The sequence below is a fragment of the Peromyscus maniculatus genome, chromosome 12 (assembly GCF_049852395.1).
Source record: "Peromyscus maniculatus bairdii isolate BWxNUB_F1_BW_parent chromosome 12, HU_Pman_BW_mat_3.1, whole genome shotgun sequence".
NCBI lineage: Eukaryota > Metazoa > Chordata > Mammalia > Rodentia > Cricetidae > Peromyscus > Peromyscus maniculatus.
This window is the reverse complement of record NC_134863.1, coordinates 67,847,762-67,866,605: the sequence shown is the minus strand read 5'-3', so window position 1 is coordinate 67,866,605 and position 18,844 is coordinate 67,847,762. Positions and strand designations below refer to the sequence as shown.

Below are 18,844 nucleotides of genomic sequence, written 5' to 3'. Positions count from 1 at the left end.
ACCTATTTTAAAATGTACATTTGTAATTAAAGAACTACAGAAATATAAATTAAAGCAATGTGATATTGTATTCCACATACAACATTGGCAGTGTTTAAAAAACAATTGCCACGCATAAAGGTTCACACCTAGAATCCCAGCATTTGGAAGCTCAAAGAGTTTGAGGCTAGCCTAGGCTTCATACCAAGTTCAGGGAGAGCCTGAGCTACGCAGGGAGATTCTGTCTCAAAACCCAAGAGCCGGAACTGTGCTCAATGGTAGGGCAACGGCGGTGCCCATCATGCGCAAAGCTCTGTGCTTGATTCCCAGCACCCACAAGAAACAAAACCAAAAAGGGCTTTAGTAAAAGCCAAGACTAATGAAACATTAAAAACTGCGAGGAAGTGAAAGTGAAGCACTACCTCCTATCTTGGAAACAACGGGAGACCTGGGAAACGGGTTTGTGCGTTTTTTAGGAACTGGCTAAACTCCTATAGTGAAGATTTCAGTGTGCAAGGACATGATCGACCAAGGACGTTATTCCCTGAAGTACTACAAAGCAAGAAAACATCTGAAAGCAATCGCATTGCCCCCCCCCCAAAAAAAAACGAGCAGGAAAGTTGGGTAATAAACCCAAGATCATCTACCAAGATAAGGATCTACAGCAAATACACCAGGTGGAAGCAGTCTCCTCCAACAACAAAGAGAAACCTAACCAGATTTGGTTTGAGGTGGTAAAACTGAATCTCACTCACATTAATAAAAGCATAGCCAAAGACTGCCCTTTGGATTCCATTTCATTTACCCAATCATTTAGTCAAATCCGACCATTCAAAAAGAACATGGCTTTAAGTACACAATGTTTAAAAATAGGACACTCATACTAAACGCTTGGAGAACGAGGCTACTGAATGCTCCCACAATTTGAGTATAAGCTGTTTTGTGACGTTAGAAATATAGCCTTTGAGGCAAGGATCTGAGCTGAGCACTGGAGGAAGAGTCACCTTGATTCTCCGTCTTGTGCAGGCAGAGATGAGAAGATACCTACCCCCAAACCAGACAGAGGCTCCTCAGCATAAACCAAAATGGCTGCCTCCCTGGCCCTGGCTCTCTTAGCTGCAGATCTGTGAGAAAACAAGTTTCTTCACTTAAGCCATCCTCTTTGGTAACCTGTTATGGCAGCCGGGAGAAACGAATACAGGCTGAGTGCCTCAGAAAGATCCACAGAAGAGGCGAGCTGTTCATTACAACAAAAAATCTCAAGTATGATCTAAACATATTGAGAACTCACAAGCCAAATCAACGCATCATCAGGACCATCTAAAGATGGTCCCTCCAGATAAGCAGGAAATAATTTATGTCCACAAAGATACAGAGGAACTTGATTAAGTTTATTTAATTATACTTTATTAATTTCCTATAAGTCAGGCATCATTCAGAGGCTGTGAATTATCTGATTTATCCCTTATAAATTCTGCAGGATAGACACAACGGGCACTGACACCACACTGTTTCTCACAGGAAATCGGGTTGATACCACATAACACTGCCACTTAATTAACGCTAGTGTATGATGTAGAGGGCCACAACAGAAGGCCATAGGAGCCCTGGTAGAAGGAAAAAGGATGAAATAAAGCCCAAGGATTCAGGAACAGGAAACAAAAACACTGCTTGAGATCCCTTTGTACATACAACAGTTTTAAATGAATAAGGTACAAGTCACCAGTGGCTTTAAAAGATGGGCTAGACAACCATTTCTGATGTGACTCACTTCTGCAGTATAGCACATCCTCTACCAAGCACTTAGACTCTAAGATTCTTCCTCGGCTCCCCTCTATTCGGTCACTTCTTCCAAAGACCATCTCTTATACCCATATATGGACTGAAGTAGGTGGCGTCTCTTCAGGTTGAACCAGGTGTACTCTGGTTCGATGAGAATACCACCATGAGCATTTATCACACTGTCTCAGGCTGGGGCCTTGCCACTCTCTACCCTCAGTGACCATTTCACTTCTCACTTTTAAAGCCATGGGCCACGAAAATCATGACCATCACCGGACTTTCAGCACAGCCGATTTCCAGGCACTCAGACAGAAGTCAGCAGCGAATGACATTGTGTGTCACTGAAGAGACACAAGAAATGTTTGGAAGTGTATGTGTCTTCTGCTTTTGCCTATACCGCCAAATGAAGTCTGACCACTGGTGGCTCATGTGGACATTTAAAAGACCAAGTCGTGTAGAATTCAAGCAGGGGCTCATCGGGTCTCTTCTTTATCTGTGCGTGAAGAGGGGCTATCAGTTGAAATCCGCAACTACATAACGTATTTTGCAGTCTAATCAATCAAGAAAGCACTTGGCGCAGCAGAATAAAACATCAATTTTGGATGTCTAGAGATAAGCAGATCACAAATCTGAGGTACTGAGAGGAGGAGGAGGAGGAGGAGGAGGAGGAGGAAGAGGAGGAGGAGGAGGAGGAGGAGGAGGAGGAGGAGGAGGAGGAGGAGGAGGAGAGCTCACTGGCACAAAGTATGCTTGAATTAGAGAAGGGGAACGGAGGGTCCACTACAGAGGAAAGGTGGTACATTTCAAAACGAGGGGGACAAGTAACAAGATAAGTGCAATTGGAAGGGGGTGTGAATGAGTCCACTCTCTACTAAAGATGGAAGACATCAGGGAAATTTTTTGGTCTAGGGTCCCCAGAAGGAATACACAGACAAACTCCCTGATCTGCTGTCCCTAGAGAAATAACCCAGAAGATACAACGGGTGGACTGAGGTGCAGAACACACCATGTTAGTTCACTTTCCTACCTCCTATGAGAGTGCATCTAACCTGTCACCTCCTCCCTCAAGCATCCCTGATCCCCACAGGCAGAGAGTGTCAACTGCTGTCTCCTCCTCTTATCCAGTTCCTTCATTCTAGGTAATTGTTCGTCCTTCCCTGAAGCACATATTTTCACGTACTTACCCATACCCCGGAGCCACATCGCCAGAGGATACGTCCTAAATCTCCCTCAATCATCTCTGGACATAGCAAGTACTTAAAGCCGCTACACTGGCAGTGGGAAGGGGGATTTGAACCGAGGTAGGTGAAATAAAGAGGGATCAGGATGCAAGTGGGGACCATCAGACCTTCCTGGAAAAGCAGGAGGCTGCGGACTGTGAGGACATACAGAAAGGACCAGTACAAGCAAGCCGGTCATATGCTTAGACACAGAACACTTGTTATTTTAAGGAAATGTTAGCAAACCTGGGAAGAAACGGACATGTATTTACTTTACATACAACTATTTAACACGAGAGACGGTACTGAGAAAACTTTTATGGGAAGCTATTCTGGAAGAGATGAGGAAAAGTTGCTTGTCTTTGAGGTGTCCCAGGAAATAAAGCAAAAGGAAAGTAAGCACGCAGGCAGGTCTCACTCCAAAATCTAGTCATTTTCCAAATATTACCACAAGAGCAAAACATCTGGGGTTGGGCGGTTGTTGGTTTTTGTCTCATATCACCTGGGCTGGCCTGGAACTCACCCACACCGCCTAGAGTGACCTTATAATCTTAAACTCCAGAGCCTCCCTCCTCCACCTCCTAAGAACTGGGACTACAGGCGTGCCCCATCACACCCCATTAATGCTTTGCTGGGGATTGAACCCAGGGCACTGCACATACTGGATAAACATCCTACCAACTCTACACTCCCAGCCCTTGCTCTGGACTTTCACAATTCCCTTTGTCGTCCATGCTGGTCATGGACTCAGGGAAAGCTTGCAAAATTGAAATTTTGTTTAAAAAATAAATAAATGTTTCTTAGCTTTCAAACATCTCTCATGTTTATTTAGTTTCTTGGGAATGACTCTAATGTCAACTGTTACAAAGAATTCACTTAGGAGCCTGCTTTTAGAGAAATGTCAACCATGTCCTGAAGGTTGCTGCTTTGTATTTTTGCTTTTTTATTTATTTATTTATTTTTTTTTTGAAGACAGGGTTTCTTCGTGTAACAGCCCTGGTTGTCCTGGAACTCACTTGTAGATCATACTGGCCATGAACTCACAGAAATCCACCTACCGCTGCCTCCATAAATGAATGAATGAATGAATGAATGAATGAATGAATGAATGAATAAAATAATGGGGTGTGCCACTCCAGGCATGGTTGCTGTTTTAAAGAGAGGTCACAGTAATCTCACTGAGTTAGGTCTACACCGTCATCCATACAGTTAAAAAACACAACAAAAGAGAAGACACAGCAGCCCCATCAACTGGAGACAAACTAACCCTTCCTCTGCACCCATCCTCGCCACGGCCACCTTGCCGAAACAAAAGGCCGACGGGGCTGATAAAAAGAGACGAGGTCAAACTAAGGGCCCTTCCCCAAAAGACCTGAAGGGTTGTCTGCTGCACCTCCCAGCGCCCAGGCGTCAGGAGGTCCCTGCAAGGATGGGAGAGAAGAAGCCTGAAGAAGATGATGGGAGCAATAATGATACAGAATGTGGAGATGCCAACATGGCCCAGCCACAGAAAGCCGCCGGTGCCGCTGTGAAATGCATGCATTTACAGCCGTGTGCATCCTAAGACAGCACAGCTGGAAATACTGTTTTTAAATCAAGTTCTGTAACAATCACCAACTCTGTTTTACTTTTTTTTTTTTTTTTTTTTTTTTTTGGCAGCACAGACACCGTTCCTTGTTCTTCAGTAGGAAGTAACATATGTTACTAACAGAATGCCTCCCATGCCAGACAATTTGATAACGTTCTTAGCTCCCAGGCCTCGGAAGCTGGCTCACCTAGCCACCTTGGCACAGAATGCCTCTTCCAGTGTGGGAGAACTCAAAAGAGTGGTTTTATGTCCTCCTTTCTTCCTCCACCATCAACACAGCCTTAACTCCCTTAAAATCAGAAACCTGCTCGGACCTGAACCTGGTTTGCGCAATGTCAGGCCATCTGCCCTCGCTCTGCAGTGATCCCGCTGAGATATCCCTCAGCAGGGCGGCAGTCCCCTTTTCTAGAAGATCGTGGATCTTCAGATTGATAACTCTGGCATTTTCGTTTCACTTCCCGAAAGTCGGGGTCTGTTATTTTCGAAAACTATTACACAATGTGCTTATGTGAAAGGTCAGCCATCACCCGAAACTTCCCTTTCAGAGCATCCCGTGGAGACTTCGCTGGATTTTACAGTGACTTTAAAGACAACGAGAAGAAGCCTCTCTGGCCTAACTTCAAGAAGGAAATTAAACCAACCAGCAACCCACATATTACAGTGACTAATAAGGACAAGCAGATTTTTGTAGTTTAGTCACCAATACTACGGAGTTGCTACTGGTGGAGAAATCACAGAGAAGTCAGGCCTGTGCCAAAACAAAGCTGTGATCTATGCTCTTGGGATCGATTCCTTCCTGTTTCACCAACCTGTGCCAACTGTCCTGCCAGGAAGTTCCTCTGGGATTAGTAATGCTTAGAAAGTCACCTGACTGACCCGGCTTTTCTACCAGAGAAGAAAGGAAGGGGGGGGACTGGGCTGGGCTGGGCTGGGCACAGTGGCACACACACATGTAATCCCAGCACACACATGCAGTCCCGGCACACACACATGCAGTCCCGGCACACACATGCAATCCCGGCACACACATGCAGTCCTGGCACACACACATGCAGACCCGGCACACACATGCAGTCCCGGCACACACATGCAGTCCCGGCACACACATGCAACCCCTGAATTTCAGAGCCCGAGACTCGAGCATCAGGAGTTTGAGGTCAGCCTGGGCCGTACCAGGAATTTCAGGTCACACCAAGCTGAACAGAGACCTGTCCTGAGGAAGAGGAGGGAGGGAAAGAGATGAGGTAGATCGGCAGGGGAGTGGTTAAATGTTGTTCAATTGTCACTTCTGTCTGCTGAGATAAGAAAGTTAATAGATAAATTAGCAACAATAAGAACTAGCACAAGGGTACTTGGCATTTTATCAACAGCAGGGTTGACACCCCACACCAAGGAGAATCGAATACCCAGTACCCAGGAAATATGGTGGGATGAAAACCACCATCTTTTGCAAGGGAAGGTGACTTTTTGAGACAGGGTCTCACTGTGTAGCTCAAATTGACCTCAAACTTGAGACCCTCCTACCTTAGACCCTGGGTGCCAAGACTGTAGCTGTACACCACAATACCCAGCTCAAAAGCATCATCTTAATAAACAGGAAGAAGACTCATTAAATGCTTTGCACTTTTCAAAATGCTCTATAGTAGAGGTTCTCAACCTGGGGGTCAAGCGACCCTTTCACAGGGGTCGCCTAAGACCATCTGCATATCAGATATTTGCATTACGATTCATAACAGTAGCAAAATTACAGTTATGAAGCAGCAGTGAAAATAATGTTATAGCTGGGGATCACCACAACATGAGGAACCGTATTATTAAAGCACTGTAGCATTAGGAAGGTTGAGAACCACTAATCTAGAGGAGAACTCTGAATTCTCACTAACAACTCCACGACAGAGATATTCATGGTATCTCCATCTGACAAAGCATCGGAGACATTGAAACATAGCTTAACTTAGAATGCAGCAAAACACAAATCAATGTGGTTGCCTACATCTCAGCCACAGTCAACCCGTATGGAGGAGGGGACAGAACAGGGATCCTCTACTACAACCCAAATGCCTAGTCCATCATCAGAAACCCTCTTGATCTGCAAGGTGGGGGAGGGGTTGAAATATGCGCGGACCCTCTTCTATACTAAGCTTCTTTTTTTATTTTTATTTTTATTTTTTTATTTTTTTTTTTTTTTTGGTTTTTCGAGACAGGGTTTCTCTGCGTAGCTTTGCGCCTTTCCTGGAGCTCACTTGGTAGCCCAGGCTGGCCTCGAACTCACAGAGATCCGCCTGGCTCTGCCTCCCGAGTGCTGGGATTAAAGGCGTGCGCCACCACCGCCCGGCTCGCTTCTTTTTTTTTTTTTAATTGATACTTTATTTTTAATTGTGTGCATGCATACATGTGAGCGAGTGATGTGAGTGTGTGTGGGAGTTTGTACACCTGACTGCAGTACCCACAAAGGCCAGAAGAGGGTATCGCATGCCCTGGAGCTGGAGTTACAGGTAGTCATGAGCCACACAGACATGGATACTGGGACCTGAACTTGAGAACTCTGCAACAGCAGTGCCCGTTTTTAACTGCTGAGCCATCTCCGCAACCCCTACACTAAACTTCCAAGCAGGACTTCAGGCAGAGTACAGTGGTTCAGAGTCCAGGTGGATTGTTCTTTTTAGCAGACAAATAAATAGAGGACTGGTAGTCTGTTGTCAAATTTGGTATACACATACACACACATACACACAGAGCTGTGTCTGGGTCACTTCGGACAGGTTGCCTCTCTGGACCTTAGGCATAAAGGCGTTGAACTAAATTATCTATTTCAGTATTAAATGTGCTCTAAGTGTAGTCCATCAATCGACCAAAAAGACACCTGCCATCATCCCTTTCTACCTCCTGCCATCATCATGACAACAGCTTAGCAGCTCAGACTCTACCTCTCGACAACTTGAATCACAGAAGCAACTTACCCAATGAACAGTTAGGGCTGCAAGGTCAGATCTGAGTTCAAACTCAAAGCTGGCTTATAAAATTGCCTGTAAGCAATTTATAGTCTCATGGTGACTAGATGTTTTCACATTTAAGATGAAAATAAATAGTAATAATGCCATGTAGGCACAGTGGTATATTCCTAAATCCCAGCACTCAGGAGGCTGAGGCAGGAGGATCACCATATATCTGAGACTAGCCTAGTCTATATTTGTGAGTTCAAGGCCAACCTGGGCTGTGCAGTGAGACCTGTGTTGGAAAATGGACTAATAAATTGTAATAATGCCTACATCACTATAGGATCAAATAAAATAATGCACACAAGACTAGACCAGGGTCTGAAGAGTTGGCTCAGTGGTTAAGAACACATATTTTTGTGGAATATTAGTTGAAGATGTATTACATGTGTTTATGCTGTAGGCATTTATTCAATGATGCAAAGATGTGTTGCATTCTTTTATGTTGCATTTGTTTAACTCTGTGAAGCTGTGTGACTTTGCCTGTTTGAAACACCTGATTGGTCTAATAAAGGGCTGAATGGCCAATAGGTAGGCAGGAGAGAGAACTAGGCAGGGCTGACATGCAGAGAGAATAAAGAGAAGGAGAAATCTGGGAAGGGAAGATGGAGGAATGAGAAAAGGAGGAGGAGAGGAGGATATCAGGGGCCAGCCACCCAGCTACACAGCATGCCACAGAGTAGGAAGTGAAGAAAGGTATAGAGAATAGAGGAAGATAAAAGCCCAGAGGGAAAAGATAAATGGGATCATTTAAGAAAAGCTGGCTAGAAACAAGCCAAGCTAAGGCCGGGTATCCGTAAGTAGGAATAAGTCTCCATGTGATTTGTTTGGGAGCTGGGTGGTGGGCCCCCCCAAAGAGTAAAGAATAAAAACAACCAACAACACACATACTGTTCTTCCAGAGGCCCAGAGTTCCATTCCCAGCATTTGTCAGGCAGCTTAGAACTGCCTGGAACTTTACCTCCAGGTATCCAATGCTTCCAAACTCTCAGGCACATACACTCACACACAGACACACAGTTAGAAAAAATATTCAAAGGACAAGCTCCAACACAAACTGGTGTTCTCTCTTCAATAAACAGAGGGCAGTAGACAATACACTGTCATCTTAAAAGCCCACGTCAGGTGGGAATTATAGCTTAGTTAGCAAAGGACTTGTCTGGCAGGCAGGAAACCCTGGGTTAGATCTCCACCATGCCATAAACTGGACATGGTGGTGCATGCCTATAAGTCTTAGTCAGGGTTTCTATTGCTGCAATGAAACACCATGACCAAAAAGCAAATTAGGGAGGAAAGATTCTACTTGGCTTTCACTTCCACAGCACTATTCATCACTGAAGGGAGTCAGGACAGGAACTCAAGCAGGGAAGGGACCTGGAGGCAGGAGCTGAGCAGAGGCCATGGAAGAATGCTGCTTACTGGCTTGCTCCACATGGCTTGCTCAGTCTGCCTTCTAGTACAACACAGGACCACTAGCCTAGGGATGGCCCCACCCACAATGGGCTGAGCCCTCCCCATCCATCACTAATTAAGAAAATGCCTTACAGCCATATCTTACAGAGGCATTCTCTCAATGTTCCCTCCTTTCAGATAACTCTAGTTTGTGTGTCAAGTTGAGATAATACTAGCCAGCACGATATATAACAAATGAATGGACCAAACCCATCCCTCCTATTAGGATACAGACCCCTCTGGGTCTTTTATCTATAACACTTAGTACTAGGGTTTTCCAAACAAAAAGAACTCAACATTTATTAGGAAAAGGAGCAACACTAAAATGTATCCACTGGTTTTGATGATCACTAGGTCCACTCCAGCTTAGCTCTGTGGATGTAGACTGGGATACATCTGACGAGAATGCCTGGAGGGTCCAAGGAGAAATGGAAGTGACCATGATTTTGAGGAACAGGGCCTCCGAGAAGAGGACAAAAACAGTAGACAGATTGAGATCCTGTCCAAGTAAAGGTTGTTTGAAATGAGAAATGTTGAGCATGCTTGTCAGTCAATAGGAAAGGCAGGAAAATAGAGTAAAAAGGGAAGCATGCCGTAGAACGCTCAGACTTAAGGATGAAACCCTCAGAGAAACAAAACCCTGGAAACACAGGGTAAGACACCCGAAAGACCGGAAATTTACACAGTACGATTACAGCTAAATTTACACTGGGTGCAAGAAATTAAAGAAGAAAACATCTCCCTCCCAGAACGGTGGCTCCATTTCTACCCCCCGAAGCCCACCGCAACACCTCAGCAAAAAATACACCTTCTTTCCTTCAAACCCCTGCAGGAACTGAGATTGCTTGTAAGAAATATTTAATAGAGAATTTAGAATCCAGGAATACGGAAAACGTAAATAACCATGGGAAGAAAGGCAGGCCGGGAGCACACAGATATAAGCAGGGCTGAACCGGATTGAGACCCTCCCTCTCGCAATCCCTCACAAAGACCCTCTCTTGAAAGGCTGCATTGATGTTTCGCCTCTGACCACTGACTGTAGCCCTTTCTTATCTAAGCAGAACACTGTCTTCCCGTTGGTCACCACTACACAGCTGCTAATTTCAAACGTGTCTGACAAAACAAATGCAATGCACTGTGGGTAAAAGTAGAATGGTTACCATGGTGAATATTTTTTATCACCTTCATGAAATGCTATGTATATCGCTCCATTTTAGGAAATCTCCTTGCCTCCTTGCTCATAAAAATCTCAGCCCACTTCTCTTCCTTTTTCATTAACATAAGCCTGGAAAGAAGCTACTTGGCAAAAGCAGTAAAGAAAACATTGGAATGAAATAAGAAACTTAACAAATGGACATACTAAAATCAGTATATAGTGTTTCTTTCGTCTTATTTAAAAAAAAATAGCAAATCGGTACAGAAAAGGTCACTTACATTCTGTGATACGCATGTCTAAACTGGTATAGCTTTGTCTGCTTTAATCATGGTATAAATGCCTTCCCAATGTCCCAAAGTGAATTCAAACTCCCCCTCCTCCATTACCAGGGTCACTGTATCCTGTTTATTTGGCACTTTTCCACAAATGCATTTATTTTCCTCAATGGGCAAGTTTCAGGCAGTAATTTTTGTGTACATATTTTATTTTTTCTGTCTTCCATGTAAAATGTGTAATGTTCATAATCATCAAATAAGGGGTGCTGACATATTTTTGTATGCATGTAACAATTGCTCTGACGATTAAAAGAAACTGAGTAAGAAACAAGAGACTTTATTTAGCTCACTGCCAAGAGAAAATACTATGTGACACGCATAATTATATGAAAGGTAAAACCACAAGAACAATCCAAAGCCATACTCCGTTAATTTTGATGACACACTGCTTTGTGCATTTTCAAAGCAGGTGTCCATCCTAGGGCTGACTATAGAAGTATCACTTTGCATTCTAGATCTATGCTGGCCAGTATGGTAACTGCCAGCTACTTCTGGACAAGTGCCTAATGCAAGCTGAAATGAGCTATAAATAGAGACACTAAGCAAATTTCATTTAATTGATCATATATGAAATGTGTTTTATATAAACCAGATTAAAAGTTACTCTCAACTTCCCCTTTTCTTTTTAGATATGGCTGAAAGAAAATTTCTAATAGCATATGTAATATGCATTCCCATTTCCATTGCACAGCACTGACGGAAATCATGGCCATAGTGAACTGGATGAAAGCTTTGATTCCAATAACTTCAAATGATAGATGTCCTTCTTATCCCAAAGCTATTAAGAGAATAGATTCAAATAAAATTGTTTTTCAAAAACAAGGAACCCTGAGCGGTGGCACATTCCTGCAGGCACAGAATTCCAGAGGCTGTGATTGGCTGGTTGCAGGAAGATCAACTCCAACCTGGTCTACACACTGAGACCACATCAAAGAACAGAACAGAAACAGGGTATATTCACTTCTCTATCCCAGACTCAATGCAGTCTAGATTGTTTTGTTTTGTTTTGTTTTGTTTGTTTTCTGTTTTGTTTTTTTCAAGACGGGATTTCTCTGTGTAACAGCCCTGGCTGTCCTGGAACTCACTCTGTAGTCCAGGCTGGCCTCAGAGATCCACCTGCTTCTGCCTCTGAGTGCTGGGATTAAAGGCGGCCGCCGCCGCCGCCGCCGCCGCCGCCGCCGCCGCCGCCGCCGCCACCACCACCACCACCACCACCACCACCCAGCTCTAGATTGGTTTGAACTGATCACGTCTGCAGCGAACAAGTAGAGTTTCCTCACTCCTTACTGCAACACTCCCCCGGCACAAAACAAGGTGAAAGTTTATGTCTAGCCCACTTGAAAACACGGGGACTTCCTGGTTTTCAAATTCAAAACATTCTTTTCTGTAAGTCTGAAGACACTGGTGACAGTCTTCACTCTAAGGACTTGGCAGAGACAGGACTCATGGCATTTGGCTCCCAGCTTCTGGATATCCCTTAGCAGTCCTTGACAGAGGGTCATCTGTGAGTCAAGGCATCTATCTGTTCCTCGGAAAACCTGGAAAGCTCCCAGGAAAGCACACTTGTGTCTTCAGAAGGTGCAACAGTATCCACATGTCTCTTTCCTTCTTGTAGTCTAAACATCTTTCTCGTCAGGGAAATGGACTTTTTTCCAAAGACATCTGTATTTCCTCATTATGTGCATGTTAGTTCACTTAACTGTGCCAAACCCTTTTCTCAAACACTGAGGAACACACACTGAACCCTGACACTGATAACAATAAAGCCCCCAAACAGACCGCCATGGTTAAAGAACACACACTGAACCCAGACACTGATAACAATAAACTCCCCCCAAACAGACCGCCATGGTTAAAGAACACAAACGGAACCCAGACACTGATAACAATAAACTCCCCCCAAACAGACCGCCATGGTTAAAGAACACACACTGAACCCTGACAGTTATAACAATAAACCCCCAAACAGACTGCCATGGTTTCCCTTCCTTCCGTTCCTGCAAGGGAGTAGGAAGCAGTCTTCTCCAAGCAACCTCTCAATTATAACCAAGTGCAAACATGCTGACTCCAGTCGAGCCCTTTAAGAATTGCGCTCTAACCTAGCTAACCCCTTATTCCAAATCACAATGGCCGAGAATGAAAGGAGCCGGAAAGCATCGGAGATACAATGTTACCTTCTTGGCCTCCTCCATAGTTACCTTCTCCGCCTTCATCATCTGCTGTTACTCAATGGAAAACCAGTTTAACTTTGTTCTCCATTAGCCAGGAGTCAGTAATGGGCTAGAAAAAGTAAATCTGCAGAAAACAGGAGTAACAGAGTCCGGGAAGAACCATGAGGCTGGTTCCAGCTTCCTGAAGAAATCGTATCACTGTGCCAAGGGGAGCACCCACACTCCTCAGTTCCTCCATCTGTAATTTCAACCCAATTTAGAAATTACGAAGAAAAGAAAGAAGTTGGAAAGCTTCCTCCTCTTTATTCCCTAGTCTCTAGGAAATGATCTAACTCCAGAGACACCATGGTAGATTTCTGTGATCCCATCACTCTGGAAAGGTGAGACCTAACAAGACACCGTGAATAAGGAAATAGAAAACATCTTTTGTACATGTGTATACATGTGTGTACAGGTACACACGTGTATGCAGATATATATGTATGTGGAGGTCAAAGGACAATCAGGCACCATCCACCGTGGCTTTTTTTTGAGACAGTCTCTTGGCCTGGGAGCTCACCATGGAGGCTAGGCCAGCCAAGGAGCGGCCGATATTCCTGTCCTAGTGCTGTGATTCTAAGTGCATGCCACTACATCCGGCTGTTTATGAGTTCTGGGGACTGAACTCAGGTCCTTATGCTCGCATGTCAAGCACTTTTACTGACTGTGTTCTCTCTCTCTCTCTCTCTCTCTCTCTCTCTCTCTCTCTCTCTCTCTCTCTCTCTCTCTCTCCAGCTTCAAGAAGAAAATCTACATCTAAAAACCAATCTAACCATCATTTTAGAGCCGTGGTTCTCAATCTCCCTAGTGCTGTGACTCTTTAGTACAGTGATGATCCATCCCCAACCATAAAATTATTTCATTGCTACTTCATAACTGTAATTTTGCTATTATTATGAACAGTAACGTACATATCTGATAATGCAGGCTATCTGATATGCAACCTCAAAGGGGTCTGGCCCCACAAGTTGAGAACCACTGTTTTAGACTATTGGATTTCTTTTCCTAAGGAGTGAGTGTAAGTTAGACGAAAACCAAGAAGCCAAGGAAGGTTCTAAGTTCGCTCTGGTTAGCTGCTACTTATTTGCTGGCTATTATTTCAGCGTTCACATCCATGACTTTCTGACCACTGAACGAACATAGTCGACAGCCCCAGCTTAAGTCTTTCCTTTATTTACTCACGAAAAGATCAGTTCTCACCTGATAATGGCTTGTGTGTGGACTGGGGAAACCTGGCAGCCAGTGGAGGAAAAGAACAGACGAGACACAGAATCCCAAAGCTTGAGCTGCAGTAGAAACTGACTCCTTCCATTCCTGACCACCCAGGCAGAGCTGACCCAGAGCTGGCCAGGTCGGAGACCCGGCCCGGCCTCCCTCAGCTCTTCCACCCACCACCTCTGACCTTCAAACACTCTTTCTACTCTAGGTCCTTCCCAAGTGTCTTGCAGACCTTCCGGCACATGGCCAGTGAATGTGCACAGTTCCGATATCAGCTGGCGAGGGCCTAAACAGTACCTTATCTCATGAAAGAATCAGTCTGGCGAGGAAAAAAAAAAAAACCAGTCATAATAAGGTGTGCCTGGTGTTAGAGGGATCGGCCTGGAGCACAGGGAAAAGTTCACCTAAGCAAGGCCAGCTGTGAAGGTATTTCACCAAGTTTAACAGATACTCTGTGGTTAGGACCTGAACAGCTCAGGGCTGGAGGGATGCGAGCAGATGAAAGAGCGGAGTCAAATCCCCACACTTCCGCCAGAGATTTCTGATGACCGAAAAGGAATTTAATGTCAGGAGGAATAGTGCTCAGGGAAGGGGGAAGTCTGAGTGGGGCTGGTGAGTGAGTGGTGTGATAGGGTAAAGGCCGTGAGAGACGAGAAATAGACCAGAGGCTGTCAGCGTAGGCATTCGAGCCGAGACCATACATCCCGGGAAACCTGCATGTACGGCCCAAGTGGGAAACTGAGGACAGCCCATCAAGATTAGCAAGACAGGAAAGAGACTGATTATCAGGGTGGAAAGTAAGCAACAGCCCAAGAGGGGAAGACTGTTTAACAGGGTTTACTTTTAATTTTCTAGGTATGGCTATTTTGCATATATAGGCACCAGGAGCATGCGGTGCCATGGAGGCTAGAACAGGGTGGTCGATTCTAGAGTTACAGATGATTGTGAGCCACCACATAAATGCTGGGAATTGAACCTGGGTCCTCTAGAAGAGCTGCCACTGAGGCTGGGTGGTGGTGACGCATGTCTTTAATCCCAGCACTAGGGAGGCAGAGACAGGTGGATCTCTATGAGTTGGAACCAGCCTGGTCTACAGAGGGAGTTCCAGGAAAGGCTCCAAAGCTACAGAGAAACCCTGTCTCAAAAAACAAAAAAGAGCAGCCACTGCTCTTAACCACTGAGCCATCTCTCTAGTACCAGTAAAGCTATTTCTGGGGCAAGGTTTAAGAGGCAAGGTGTGATGTGGCCACAGCAGTAACTTTGGTGTATACAACAACTGCAGCTTCACAGAAGCATGTGACATGAAAAGAGGCGACAGAGTCAGGAATCGCAGGCAGCTGCTGCAAAAAATTTGGTTAAGACAGGAAAAGAAGAGTGAGGAAGGGTCTAGAAAAACGGGGTTGGAAGCATACAGAGGCGTAAGCTCATCACCGATGAGGTCCAGAAGTAAGAGATGAGACAGAAGTGTGTCATCCCCGAGCAACCAAAGGGTTCAGGAGTTCATCTGCAGGAGGAACAATATTCAAATAACAAGGTTTTTGAGATGTTTAGATCTGGAGAGAGAAAAGGCAAGATCCGCTGGCTGGTCTACAAAGAAAGTTCCAGCACAACCAAGGATGTTACACAAAGAAACTCTGTCTCAAAAAAGCACACACACACACACACACACACACACACACACACACACACACACACACACACTTACACTTTTCTTTATTCTCCCCCTAGACTGTGATACCACCACAAAAATCAAGCCAGAAATTGCACTGCTTCTCTCCAAGTTCTGCCTTTCGTACAAGGAATCGGACAGAAGGTTTCACTACCACATCTCCCAAAAACGCTTGCCAGACCCAAGGGGAAGCTCAACATGGCCGCAGCGCATCTGCAGGGGGCATTCCTGCTCCGATCAGGCCAGGCCAGCCGTCCCCCTGGCGCTGGCAGAACTACCTGCCTCCAGAAGGACTGCATCGCTACCATTCGAGAACTTTCACAACTCCACCAGCCGCTCAGGATCATGGGTGGGCAGGGCTGACTCGACCAACCTATAATTTTCTGCCAAGCTCTCAAAACAGCCTTTACATCTCTGTCCACTAACCATGGTCAGCAGTGACATCATATGGCACTTGTTAACCAAAAAAAAAAAACCTCAGGCCCCACCCTCAGCCATCTTAATGACTCATGTACAATAAAGGTTTCAACAGTATTTGTCACATATTTTATATCTCAACCCCCAAGACACGCCATATATCCTTCATTGCAAATCCCCACATCTTTGTTGATACCTTTTACAATTTGCCATATCATACACTATTGTAGAAGCACCTAGCACTGAGCACAGTATATAGTAAGCCATAAATACTTGAATGAATAGACCCTTTGATCTATTAATTAATGGAAAGTTTACTTAGCAACGTGGAAAAATCTAAGGTATGCAAATGAAAACTGACTGTCATGTCAGTGGTAACTCAAGTGGGGGCGGTAGCTTATGTCGATGATCCCAGCAGTTGGGGGCGATGGGGGCTGAGACAGAAAGACTGCCGTGAGTTCAAAGCCAGCCTGGGCTACAGAGCACATTTCAGGTTAACCTGCTCTAGCAACAGAAAGAGACTTCAGAAAGAATGAGATGGGAGTCGGGGGCAAGAAAAAGAAAGGGAAGTAGAAATGGAGGGAAGGAGAGAAGAGGGAAATAGTAGTTCAGAATGCAAAGGGAGCTGAGCTGGAATGCATCTTCATGTTGTGTCAACCAGCTGAAGGTTACAGCAACAGATATGAGGTCGCCCGCATTCAGGACACCATGGGAAAGCTGACGCGGAAAGCAGAAAAGGACAAGTCGGGTGGCTGGGAAGCATCCAACCAAGGTTTGGGGGATTTCAAAGACACAAACACAGCAGAGGCTAGACCAGAACAGTGAGATGGCAGTATGGAGGCTCACTCCTAGAATCCCCTAATCCCAGCTTTCAGGAAGTTGAGGCAAGAGGGTGACTGCCAAGCAGCCTGCCTACCTAATAGTCCAAGTTACCTAAGGAGAGCGAGCCAGGGATCAATGGGAGGAGGAGGAGGGAGCACAAGAGGGAGGAGGCAGCCTGGAAGGGAGGAGCACACCAGTGTGCCCTGGCATGACTCTATCAAGCCATGTAATAGACAATTACCTCATACTTACTTTTTGTGGTAAGAACAGTTAAAATCTACTCAGCCATTTTCAAGACTATGTTATTAACTATGGTCAGTGTGCTCAAATACATCTCCTAAACTTATTCCTCTGATCCACTGGAAATAACACATCCTCTGATCAACATCTTACCAATCTCTTCCTCAGTACACCTGTTCTGCACACACAATGCAACTGAGGTGTACCTGACTGTGGCTTAGCCACCCATCAAATGCCTAGTAAGTGACTGCAAATCGGGGTGTTTTAAGTTTTACTCACATTGGTACAGTGAAAACCAGCAGTACCCCGTTACTGAGCAAACTTTCTGAAATGCTGGCACTAAGACCAAGCCAGTCAAGTTTCCATCACAGATGAGGAGGGACTCGGGGAGGCCTCCTCACCCATAGCTGAGGATGCTTTGGCAGCTGAAGGCCACCGGAGTAGAGAGAGTTGCTTATCTTCAGGGAATTGACCTTGGTAGGTTGTCAATGCCCCAGTGCTTGGTTCTCCATCCCTGCACATGCGGACATGCTCCAGTGCATGGTTCTCCATCCCTGCACATGGACATGCTCCAGTGCATGGTTCTCCATTCCTGCACATGTAGACATGCTCCAGTGCCATGGCTCACACCCATGCACATATGGCCAGCATGGAGTGGACTCATTGAGCTGTAAAAGGACATGAAATTGGGAGGACATGGCGGGGGAAGGGAGCCATCTGGGAAGATTAGAAGGAGGTTGATGAGACCAAATGCATCCATCATATACATGTGTATGAAACCCTCAAAGAATTAGCTGTTTCAGGTTTGGGTGGTTTTGTTTGTTTTGTTTATTGCTTCATTTTGTTTTTGTTCTCTCTATATATCCCAGGCTGTCCTTGAACTCACAGAGATCCACCTGCCTCTGCCTCCAGACTGCTGGGATTAAAGGTGTGTGCCATTACACCCAGCTGAGGTTTTTTTTAAAGACAAGAAATACTGGTGCCGGCTGGACTTCATAGTTCACATCTGTAATCTCACTACGTGGGAAGTGGAGCAGAAGAATCTGGCATTCAAAGCCCATCCTTGGTTAGGGGCCAGCCTGGGCTACATGAAACACTCTCCGAAAACAAAACTACTTCAGGTACATGAGATACATTCAGGCACAATATTTTCCTCCAACAGTGTCCTAAGCCCGGAAAAACACTGGACTCCTTACAGTGACTCAAAAACACTCAACCAAAACCATGAAATTAAAAGGCTAGTCATAAAAGCATTCAATATTTGACCCATGGTCAGACCTACAGCAGGTTCCTCCTAAGTGACGGGTGACCCGTGTTGGAACTGAGGATATCAATTAGAGGTAATCAAAGAGAAAAGAGGCGGTTTCAAAGGTATAATCTCACAGTGACAGCAGAAGGAAGCGCACAATGTGACTGTTGCACAGTAATTTACACAACCACTCCATGCCTCAGTTTCTCTACCCATACAATAGAAACGACTATAATACATACCCTCCAGTGCTGCTTGAGAGATTAAAGGAATGTGTATACAGTAGCCCGAGAGTCAGGCATGGGGCCGTTCTCCTGTAAATCTAGCAAGTAGGAGGTAGAGGCTGAGGCAGGGCTGCCTCGAAATTTGCTGTCTGCACGTGTGAGTTCCAGACAAGCCTTGGACTACAGACTAAATTTGCTGTCTACACATGTGAGTTCCAGGCAAGTCTTGGACCCTTAAAAGACAGTAGCCATTAGAAAAGTAGCACTTTATGGCTGTGAATGTATGT

General features: G+C 45.1%; 1 protein-coding gene across 3 annotated transcripts in view; it reads right to left on the bottom strand.

Moving 5' to 3' along the window:
• The window catches only part of Cxadr (CXADR cell adhesion molecule), a 65,405-nt gene that overhangs the window by 43,853 nt on the left and 2,708 nt on the right, over window positions 1–18,844 (bottom strand). The gene's annotated exons all lie outside the window — the stretch shown is intronic.